The sequence below is a fragment of the Choloepus didactylus genome, chromosome 20 (assembly GCF_015220235.1).
Source record: "Choloepus didactylus isolate mChoDid1 chromosome 20, mChoDid1.pri, whole genome shotgun sequence".
In the NCBI taxonomy this organism is placed as follows: domain Eukaryota; kingdom Metazoa; phylum Chordata; class Mammalia; order Pilosa; family Megalonychidae; genus Choloepus; species Choloepus didactylus.
The window spans coordinates 19,640,942-19,653,078 of NC_051326.1; positions in this window are offsets into that span (position 1 = coordinate 19,640,942).

The following is a 12,137-nucleotide window of genomic DNA, read 5'->3' on the forward strand; positions in this document are numbered from 1 at the left end:
CACATACCACGCAGTCATACAAAACAAATCGTACTTTTGATTGTTTACAGTACCATTACATAGTTGTACATTCATCACCCAAATCAATCCCTGACACCTTCATTAGCACACACACAAAAATAACAAGAATAATAATTAGAGTGAAAAAGAGCAATTGAAGTAAAAAAGAACACTGGGTACCTTTGTCTGTCTGTTTCCTTCCCCTATTATTCTACTCATCCATCCATAAACTAGACAAAGTGGAGTGTGGTCCTTATGGCTTTCCCAATCCCATTGTCACCCCTCATAAGCTACATTTTTATACAACTGTCTTCGAGATTCATGGGTTCTGGGTTGTAGTTTGATAGTTTCAGGTATCCACCACCAGCTACCCCAATTCTTTAGAACCTAAAAAGGGTTGTCTAAAGTGTGCGTAAGAGTGCCCACCAGAATGACCTCTCGGCTCCTTTTGGAATCTCTCTGCCACTGAAGCTTATTTCATTTCCTTTCACATCCCCCTTTTGGTCAAGAAGATATTCTCCGTCCCACGATGCCAGGTCTACATTCCTCCCTGGGAGTCATATTCCACGTTGCCAGGGAGATTCACTCCCCTCGGTGTCTGATCCCACGTAGGGCGGAGGGCAGTGATTTCACTTTTCAAGTTTGCTTAGCCAGAGAGAGAGGGACACATCTGATAAGCTACATTTTTATACAATTGTCTTCGAGATTCATGGGTTCTCAGTTGTAGTTTGATAGTTTCAGGTATCCACCACCAGCTACCCCAATTCTTTAGAACCTAAAAAGGGTTGTCTAAAGTGTGCGTAAGAGTGCCCACCAGAGTGACCTCTCGGCTCCTTTTGGAATCTCTCTGCCACTGAAGCTTATTTCATTTCCTTTCCCATCCCCCTTTTGGTCAAGAAGATGTTCTCCGTCCCATGGTGCCAGGTCTACATTCCTCCCCGGGAGTCATATTCCACATTGCCAGGGAGATTCACTCCCCTCGGTGTCTGATCCCACGTAGGGGGGAGGGCAGTGATTTCACCTTTCAAGTTGGCTTAGCTAGAGAGAGAGGGCCACATCTGAGCAACAAAGAGGCATTCAGGAGGAGGCTCTTAGGCACAATTATAGGGAGGCCTAGCCTCTCCTTTGCGGCAACCGTCTTCCCAAGGGTAAAACCTATGGTAGAGGGCTCAACCCATCAAACCACCAGTCCCCTATGTTTGTGGTCATGTTAGCAACCATCGAGGTGGGGTAGGCCAATACCCCTGCATTCTCCACAGGCTCCTCAAGGGGGCACTACATATTTTTTTTCTTGTTTTTCTTTTTTTTTCTTTTTTAACTTTCCTTTCTTTTTTAAATCAACTGTACGAAAAAAAATTAAAAAAAAACATACAGTAAAAGAACATTTCAAAGAGACCATAACAAGGGAGTAAGAAAAAGACAACTAACCTAAGATAACTGCGTAACTTCCAACCTGTTCCTACTTTACCCCAAGAAAGTTACCTAATAAAGCAACATTTCTGTGAATTTGTTCCTACTATATCCATCAGAAATTAACAGACCATAGTCATTCCTAGGTATCCCCAGAACGTTAAATAGCTTACCTGTTCTTCTTGGATTATTGTTCCCCCTTCCTTAATTGCTCTCTATTGCTAGTTCCCCTACATTCTACATTATAAACCATTTGTTTTACATTTTTCAAAGTTCACATTAGTGGTAGCATATAATATTTCTCTTTTTCTGCCTGGCTTATTTCGCTCAGCATTATGTCTTCAAGTTTCATCCATGTTGTCATATGTTTCATGAGATCGTTCCTTCTTACTGCCGTGTAGTATTCCATCGTGTGTATATGTCACATTTTCTTTATCCACTCATCTGTTGAAGGACATTTGAGTTGTTTCCATCTCTTGGCAATTGTGAATAATGCTGCTATGAACATTGGCGTGCAGATATCTGTTCGTGTCACTGCTTTCTGATCTTCCGGGTATATACCGAGAAGTGCAATCGCTGGATCGAATGGTAACTCTATATCTAGTTTTCTAAGGAACTGCCAGACTGACTTTCAGAGTAGCTGAACCATTATACAGTCCCACCAACAATGAAGAAGAGTTCCAATTTCTCCACATCCCCTCCAGCATTTGTAGTTTCCCGTTTGTTTAATGGCAGCCATTCTAATCGGTGTTAGATGGTATCTCATTGTGGTCTTAATTTGCATCTGTCTAATAGCTAGTGAAGCTGAACATTTTTTCATGTGTTTCTTGGCCATTTGTATTTCCTCTTCAGAGAACTGTCTTTTCATATCTTTTGCCCATTTTATAATTGGGCTGTCTGTACTATTGTCATTGAGTTGTAGGATTTCTTTATATATGCAAGATATCAGTCTTTTGTCAGATACATGGTTTCCAAAATTTTTTTCCCATTGAGTTGGCTGCCTCTTTACCTTTTTGAGAAATTCCTTTGAGGTGCAGAAACTTCTAAGCTTGAGGAGTTCCCATTTATCTATTTTTTCTTTTGTTGCTTGTGCTTTGGGTGTAAAGTCTAGGAAGTGGCCACCTAATACAAGGTCTTGAAGATTTTTTCCTACATTATCTTCTAGGAGTTTTATGGTACTTTCTTTTATATTGAGATCTTTGGTCCATTTTGAGTTAATTTTTGTGTAGGGTGTGAGGTAGGGATCCTCTTTCATTCTTTTGGATATGGATATCCAACTCTCCCAGCCCCATTTGTTGAAAAGACCATTATGACTCAGTTCAGTGACTTTTGGGGCCTTATCAAAGATCAGTCGGCCATAGATCTGAGGGTCTATCTCTGAATTCTCAATTTGATTCCATTGATCTATATGTCTATCTTTGTGCCAGTACCATGCTGTTTTGACAACTGTAGCTTTATAATAAGCTTCAAAGTCAGGGAGTGTAAGTCCTCCCACTTCGTTTTTCTTTTTTAGAGCTTCTTTAGCAATTCGAGGCATCTTCCCTTTCCAAATGAATTTGATAACTAGCTTTTCCAAGTCTGCAAAATAGGTTGTTGGAATTTTGATTGGGATTGCATTGAATCTGTAGATGAGTTTGGGTAGAATTGACATCTTAATGACATTTAGCCTTCCTATCCATGAACATGGAATATTTTTCCATCTTTTAAGGTCCCCTTCTATTTCTTTTAGTAGAGTTATGTAGTTTTCTTTGTATAGGTCTTTTACATCTTTGGTTAAGTTTATTCCTAGGTACTTGATTTTTTTAGTTGCTATTGAAAATGGTATCCTTTTCTTGAGTGTCTCTTCAGTTTGTTCATTTCTAGCATATAGAAACATTACTGACTTATGTGCATTAATCTTGTATCCCGCTACTTTGCTAAATTTGTTTATTAGCTCTAGTAGCTGTGTCGTCGATTTCTCAGGGTTTTCTAGATATAAGATCATATCATCTGCAAACAATGACAGTTTTACTACTTCTTTTCCAATTTGGATGCCTTTTATTTTTTGTCTTGCCGGATTGCCCTGGCTAGCACTTCCAGCACAATGTTGAATAACAGTGGTGACAGCGGGCATCCTTGTCTTGTTCCTGATCTTAGAGGGAAGACTTTCAGTCTCTCACCATTGAGTACTATGCTGGCAGTGGGTTTTTCATATATGCTCTTTATCATATTGAGGAAGTTTCCTTCAATTCCTACCTTTTGAAGTGTTTTTATCAAAAACGGATGTTGGATTTTCTCAAATGCTTTTTCAGCATCTATTGAGATGATCATTTGAATTTTCCCTTTCGAATTGTTAATGTGTTGTAATACATTGATTGATTTTCTTATGTTGAACCATCCTTGCATGCCTGGAATGAACCCCACTTGTTCATGGTGTATGACTTTTTAATGTGTCTTTGGATTCGATTTGCAAGTATTTTGTTGAGGATTTTTGCATCTATATTCGTTAGGGAGATTGGGTGGTAGTTTTCCTTTTTGGTAGCATCTTTGCCTGGTTTTGGTATTAGATTGATGTTAGCTTCATAAAATGAGTTAGGTAGTGTTCCATTTTCTTCAATGTTTTGAAAGAGTTTGAGTAAGATTGGTGTCAGTTCTTTCTGGAAAGTTTGGTAGAATTCCCCTGTGAAGCCATCTGGCCCTGGGCATTTATTTGTGGGAAGATTTTTGATGACTGATTGGATCTCTTTGCTAGTGATGGGTTGGTTGAGGTCTTCTATTTCTTCTCTGGTCAGTCTAGGTTGTTCATATGTTTCCAGGAAATTGTCCATTTCCTCTACATTATCCAGTTTGTTGCCATACAGTTGTTCATAGTATCCTCTTATAATTTTTTTAATTTCTTCAGGATCTGCAGTTATGTCACCTTTTTCATTCATTATTTTGTTTATATGGGTCTTCTCTCTTTTTGATTTTGTCAGTCTAGCTAGGGGCTTGTCAATCTTGTTGATCTTCTCAAAGAACCAACTTTTGGTGTTATTTATCCTCTCTATTGTTTTTTTTGTTCTCTATGCCATTTATTTCTGCTTTAATCCTTGTTATTTCTTTTCTTGTACTTGGTTTAGGATTGGTTTGCTGTTCATTTTCTAGCTTCTTCAGTTGATCCATTAGTTCTTTGATTTTGGCTCTTTCTTCCTTTTTAATATATGCATTTAGTGCTATAAATTTCCCCCTTAGCACTGCTTTTGCTGCATCCCATAGGTTTTGGTATGTTGTGTTCTCATTTTCATTCGTCTCTATATATTTAGCAATTTCTCTTGCTATTTCTTCTTTAACCCACTGATTGTTTAGGAGTGTGTTGTTTAACCTCCAGGTATTTGTGAATTTTCTAAGTCTCTGATAGTTAGTGACTTCTAATTGTATTCCATTGTGGTCAGAGAATGTGCTTTCAATAATTTCAATGTTTTTAAATTTATTGAGGCTTGTTTTATGTCCCAGCATATGATCTATTCTGGAGAAAGTTCCGTGAGCACTAGAAAAGTATGTGTATCCTGGTGATTTGGGATGTAATGTCCTGTATATGTCTGTTAAATCTAATTTATCTATCAGATTGTTTAGGTTTTCAGTTTCCTTATTGGTCTTGTGTCTGGTTGATCTATCTATAGGAGAGAGTGATGTGTTGAAGTCTCCCACAATTATTGTGGAAACATCAATTGCTTCCTTTAGTTTTGCCAGTGTTTCTCTCATGTATTTTGTGGCACCTTGATTGGGTGCATAGACATTTACGATTGTTATTTCTTCTTGTTGAATTGCCCCTTTTATTAGTATGTAGTGGCCTTCTTTGTCTCTCAAAACATCCCTGCATTTAAAGTCTATTTTATCTGAGATTAATATTGCTACACCTGCTTTCTTTGGCTATAGCTTGCATGAAATATTTTTTTCCATCCTTTCACTTTCAGTTTCTTTGTGTCCCTGTGTCTAAGATGAGTCTCTTGTATGCAACATATTGATGGTTCATTTTTTTTCATCCATTCTGGGAATCTGTATCTTTTAATTGGGAAGTTTAATCCATTTACATTCAACGTTATAACCGTGAAGGCATTTGTTGAATCAGCCATCTTATCCTTTGGTTTATGTTTGTCATATTTTTCCCCTCTGTCTATTAATATCCTTTATTGTACCCATACCGAATCTCTTTAGTACTGAACCTTTCTTCAAGTCTCTCTGTCCTTTCTTTGTTTCTCTGTCTGTAGGGCTCTGTTTAGTATCTCCAGTAGGGCAGGTCTCTTGTTAGCAAATTCTCTCAGCATTTGTTTGTCTGTGAAAAATTTAAGCTCTCCCTCAAATTTGAAGGAGAGCTTTGCTGGATAAAGTATTCTTGGTTGGAAATTTTTCTCACTCAGAATTTTAAATATATCATGCCACTGCCTTCTTGCCTCCATGGTGGCTGCTGAGTAGTCACTACTTAGTCTTATGCTGTTTCCTTTGTATGTGGTGAATTGCTTTTCTCTTGCTGCTTTCAGAACTTCCTCCTTCTCTTCCGTGTTTGACAGTGTGATCAGAATATGTCTCGGAGTCGGTTTATTTGGATTTATTCTATTTGGAGTTTGCTGAGCATTTATGATTTGTGTATTTATGTTGTTTAGAAGATTTGGGAAGTTTTCCCCAACAATTTCTTTGAATACTCTTCCTAGACCTTTACCCTTTTCTTCCCCTTCTGGAACACCAATGAGTCTTATATTCGGACGTTTTATATTATCTATCATATCCCTGAGGTCCGTTTCAATTTTTTCTATTTTTTTCCCCATTCTTTCTTTTATGCTTTCATTTTCCATTCTGTCATCTTCCAGGTCACTGATTCGTTGTTCAGCTTCCTCTAGTCATGTACTATGAGTGTCCAGAATCTTTTTAATTTGGTCAACAGTTTCTTTAATTTCCATAAGATCATCTGTTTTTTTATTTAGTCTTGCAATGTCTTCTTTATGCTCTTCTAGGGTCTTCTTGATATCCTTTGTATCCCATACTATGGTCTCATTGTTCATCTTTAGTTCTTTGAGTAGCTGCTCTAGGTGCTGTGTCTCTTCTGGTCTTTTGATTTGGGTGCTTGGGCTTGGGTTATCCATATCGTCTGGTTTTTTCATATGCTTTATAATTTTCTGTTGTTTTTGGCCTTGTGGCATTTGCTGAACTTGATAGGGTTCTTTTAGGATTTGTAGACCAATTGAAGTCCTTATCTCTAATTTATAGGATCTACAGCTTCGTGGAGTACACTTTCTCTAACTAACCAGCAGGTGGCGGCCACGAGCCACCTGTTTTCCACAAGCAAGTTCTCCGCTGCTTAGCCTTTGTGGTGAGTGGAGGAGTGAGTCTTGTGGGGTCCAATTGGTGTACCAAGCTTGCGTGTGTAGTTGGTGTTGCCCACCCTGTATATGGGGCGTGTTTCTGGGCAGTCAGGGAGCGGGGGTGGCTCTAACAATCAAATCTCCCTGGTGATCCTAGAGTTTTAAAGCTGGTGCAATAGTCTAATCCTTCAGTTCAGTCCTGCCACAGTTTGTCTCTGCCACTGACCCACAAGTCCTTGGTATTGGCGTATGGCTCCTGAGACTTGCAAGTGGGCCCCTCTTCCATGCTGTGCACCCCCCGGTCCTCTGTTGAGGGATGACTGTGCTATGTCACAGGTGAGTGCCATCCCCCCAGGGCAGTTCTGAGTTGCTGGGCTGTGTAGGGAGGCTCCCAGTCTGCTGAAATGATGGCTGAATGGGGCTTTGTTAATTCACACTGCTCCACCTTTCCAACTCTGGGACATTCAGCTGAGGTTGCAGGGAAGGCTAATGTCCACGCCCAGTTTTGTGGTGTGTGCCTGTTATTTGAAGCACTTCCCTCACACTGGGTTGTCTGGGGCAGCTCTGGGCTATGGGGCTGGTGATGGGCAGGAGTGTTTCCTGTCCACCATGATGATGGCTGTGAGCAGACACCCCCCTTTTCTTGGGAAGTTGTTTAGTGAATTTTCTCAGCCACTGGATTATTGCCTGTTGTCTCAGAGCTCTCTTAGTTCTGCTCTTGTTTTGATCTGCCCAAATTGCAAGTCTTTGAAGGTTTCTGTATTGGGCTTCTTAGAGTAATTGTTTTAGAAAAAGAAAAAAGGATTAAAAAAAAAAAGGGCCTGCTCAGGGATTTAATGGGTTATTGAAATGCTAAGAGACAAAGCAATTAGGGCCGTTAAGGAAAGGTCCACAGGGCAGAGAGATCAGCTTTTCTTCGGGATTTGCATATGAGCCTCAGGGCCTGAGCTCTGCCCTTCCCCTTTCTATGTTCACCAGAACTCCAAAAATCCTCAGCTTTTATTTTGGAGTTTTTCGTGTTGTTTTTTTTCTATGCCTGTCTCCTCTCTGCTGGGCTGGCTGCTCTCAGATTCTCTGGTGTCTGGTCTCAGTCTGTCTATGGTTGGAGTTTGGATCAGTAGAATGAGTTTCCGATAAGGGCTGCCACTGCAGTTCTGCCTTCTCCTTCCCGGAGCTGACAGCCCCTCCTCCCATGGGACTGAGCCTGGCAGGGAGGGGTGTGGGTCCCCTGGCCACAAAAACTTACAGATTTCGCTGATCTCAGCAGTTCGACGTTTTCATGAGTGTTGTATGAAGTATGCCCAAAGTCAGATTGCTCTGTGGTGTCCAGTCCACGCAGTTCCTGGCTTTCTACCTACTTTCCTGGAGGAGTAACTAAAACATACAGCTCACCAGTCCGCCATCTTGCCCCACCTGAGCACAACTTTTGAATATATTAACATGAACTCAAAATCATGAGTGGAGGAAAATACACTACTCTCCAAGCATAAAACATTTGCCTCAGTATCTGTGTCCAATGCACCAGGTCCATCTTTCTCCCAATAGTTATGATGTGTATTAAAAAAAAAAGGACGAAACAGGAGATATTGGAAGATGGCAGAGTGGGGGAGGTGGAGTGGGCTTCTCTTCCATTAACAAAACTAGAGAGGGACCAGAGGACACCCAGGACTGTGGTTTCAGGGTGTGAGCAGCCATAGAGGGACTCTTATAGTATGTGGTGGCTATGTGGATGGAAAGGCAGAGAGACTGCACCTTGGGGGACAGAATGAGTTCGTTTGGCCAGGACTGCCTCCCAGGGCTGCAGCAGTGAGACAGCTGCCAGGCAAGGCAGTAAGCAGTGACTCTCCACTACCATGCACCCACCTTACCAATTACCTAGGGAGATAATCTGCTATAGCCAGATGGCTGGGAGCTCCCATGAGGGTACCCAGGAGGCAGCAGAAAAGTATTGACTGCATTTACTCTTTCCCCAGAGAAGTCCGAGGAAGCACTAGGAGCCTAACCCACACCCCAGAAGCTTGTAGGTGCATGGTAGGCAGGGAATGGATCATGTTTGAGCTGGAGGGTGCCCTTGAGCAGACTCCCTGCCAAACTGCACAGGGCCCACATCACACACCCAGGACAGGCAGTCCACAGTGCACATGGAAAACTAGTGCACTGATTGGATTCCCACCCAGTTTGGACTCCACCCAATGCACGGGTGAAATTGGGGGAAAGCTGGCTTGAGAGTAAAAGGTGGCTCAAGAGTGCCGTCTGCTGGTAGATCAGGGAAAGTGCACTCCAGTAAGCTGTAGCTCTAAAATTATATATAAATGCTCAAACAATCTTTCATTTCCCAAAACAATCTTACCAAGATAAATGAATGCCCTGAAACCTTCAGAAAACCAGAAGGCACCTGAAGAAACAAGAAGATATTGACAAGCCAAATGAACAAATTAAAAAGAAGAGACAAGAAATTTGGAGCAAATAATTAAAGAAGTGTGTACAAATCTCCAAAATGAAGTCAACGAGATGGCTAAAGACATACAGGGCATCAAGAAGACTCTAGAAGAGCATAAAGAAGAATTTGAATAAATTTTAAAATAGCAAATATTATGGAAATAAAAGATACTATTGATCAAATTTAAAATATACTAGAGACACACAATAGCAGATTTGAAGAGACAGAAGAAACAATAAGTGAACAAGAGTACAGAGCAATTGAATGATATACACAGAAGAACAGATGGTGAAAAAAATTGAAAAATTTGAAATGGAACTCAGGGAAATGATGGACAATATGAAGTGCAAAAATATAAGAACCATTGGTGTCCCAGTAGGAGAAGAGTGAAGGGATAGGAAGAACCTCTCAATCCTTCCAAATGACATAAATATGAAAATCAAAGATGCCCAATGAACTCCAAATAGAATAAATCCAAATAAACCCACCCTGAAATATATACTGACCAGCTTGTCAAATGCTGAAGAGGAGGAAATTCAGAAAGCAGCAAGCAAGGAGCGATTCACCGCATACAGGGAAACAACATAAGACTAAGTATTGACTATTCAGCAGGCACCATGGAGGTGAGAAAGCAGTGGTATGACATATTTAAGATTCTGAACGAGAAAAATTGCCAGCCAAGAATTCTTTATCCAGCAAAGCTCTCCTTCAAAATTGAGGGAGAGTTTTAAATTTTCACAGACAAACAAATGCTGAGAGAATTTGTTAACAAGGGAACTGCCCTGCAAGAAATACTAAAGGGATCTCTACTGGTTGATAAAAAAGAAAACAGAAAGAGGTCTGGAGAATGGCACAGAACTGAAGAGTATTAGTAAGGGTAACTTAAAGGAAAAAAAAAAAGGGGGGGAAAAGTAGATTTGACTGAAAACCAAAGGATAAGATAGCTGGTTCAAGAACCTCCTTCACAGTAATAACTTTGAATGTGAAAGTATTAAGCTTTCCAATTAAAAGATACAGACTGGTGGAATGGATTAAAAAGTCTGACTTACTGATATGCTGCTGCTTACAAGAGACTGATCTTAGACCCTGCAACACAGAGAGACTGAAAGTGAAAGGATGGAAAAAAAATACTCTGTGCAAGCTGCAACCAAAAGAAAGCTATCCTAATATCAGACAAAATAGACTTTAAATGCAAAGATGGCATAAGAGACAAAGAAGGACACTATATATTAATAAAAGGGACAATTCACCAAGAAGAAGTAGCAATCATAAATGTTTATGCACACAATCAAGGAGCTCCAAAGTACTGAGACAAACATTGGCTAAACTGAAGGGAATAAGAGACATTTCTGCAATAATAGTGGAGACCTCAATACACCACTCTGTTCTATACATAGAAAAAACTAGATAGAGGACCAATAGGGAAATTGAGAAACTAAACAATAAGATAAATGAATTAGACTTAACAGACAAATGTAGATCATTACATACAAAAGTACCAGGACATACATTCTTTTCTAGTGCTCCATGGAATATTTTCTAGGCTAGATCAAATGCTGGGGCACAAAACAAATCTTAATAAATTTAAAAAGATTGAAATTATTTAAAGCACATTCTCTGACCATAATGGACTGCAACTAGAAATCAACAACCACCAAAGAACCAGATCTTTCAAAAATATATGGAGGTTAAACAACACACTCCTAAACAATCAGTGGGCAAAGAAGAAATTGCAAGAGAAATAGGTAAATATTTAGAGACAAATGAAAACAAGAACACAACGTATCAAAACATATGGGATGTAGCAAAGGTGGTGCTGAGAGGGAAATTTATAGCTCTAAATGCATACATCAAAAAAGCAAGAAAGAGCTAAAACTAAAGACCTAACTGAACAACTGAAGATGCTAAAGAATTATCAGCAAACTAACCCTAAAGCAAGTAGAAGAGAAGAAATAACAAGGATTAAAGCAGAAATAAATGAGCCAGAGAATACCACCACCACCAACAGAAACACAAACAATAGAAGAAATAAAACCAAAAATTGGTGCTTTGAGAAGATCAACAAGATTGACAAACCCTTCATTAGACTGACAAAGTAAAAAATGGAGAAGACCCAAATAGACAGAATCAGAAATGAGACTGGGGTGACTACTGTGGATCCCAAAGAAGTAAAAAAAAAAATCATAAGTGGATACTATAAACAACTGTATGCCAATAAACTAGACAATTTAAAGGAACTAGACACTTTCCTGAAAACACATAACCAACCTAGACTGACCCAAGGAGAAATCGAACACCTCAACAAACCAATCAAAAGCAAAGAGATCCAATCATTCATCAAAAATCTACCTACAAATAAAAGGTGAAGGCCAGATGGCTTCACAGGGGAATTTTACCAGACTTTCCAAAAAGAATTGACACCATTCCTGCTCAAACTCTTTCAAAAAATTGAAGAAAAAGGAACATTACATAACTCACTTTATGAAGCTAAGGCACTCTAATATCAAAACCAGATAAAGTTACTACAAAAAAAAAAAAAACTATAGGCAAATCTCGCTAATGAATATAGATGCAAAAATCTCAACAAAATACTTGCAAATTGAATCCAAGGGCACATTAAAAGAATTATACACCATGACCAAATGGGGTTAAATCCTGGCATGCAAAGGTAGTTCAACATAAGAAAATCAATCAATGTAACACAACACATTAACAAATCAAGAGGAAAAAATCCAATGGTCATCTTGATAGACATTGAAAAAGCATTTGACAAAATTCAGCATCCCTTTTTGATAAAAACACTTCAAAAGGTAAGAATTGAAGGAACCTTCCTCAATATGACAAAGGGCATATATGAAAAACCCATAGCCAGCACAGTACACAATGGTGAGAGCCAGAAAGCCTTTCCCCTAAGATCAGGAAAAAGACAAGGATGCCCAGTGTCACCACTATTATTCAATAATGTGCTATAA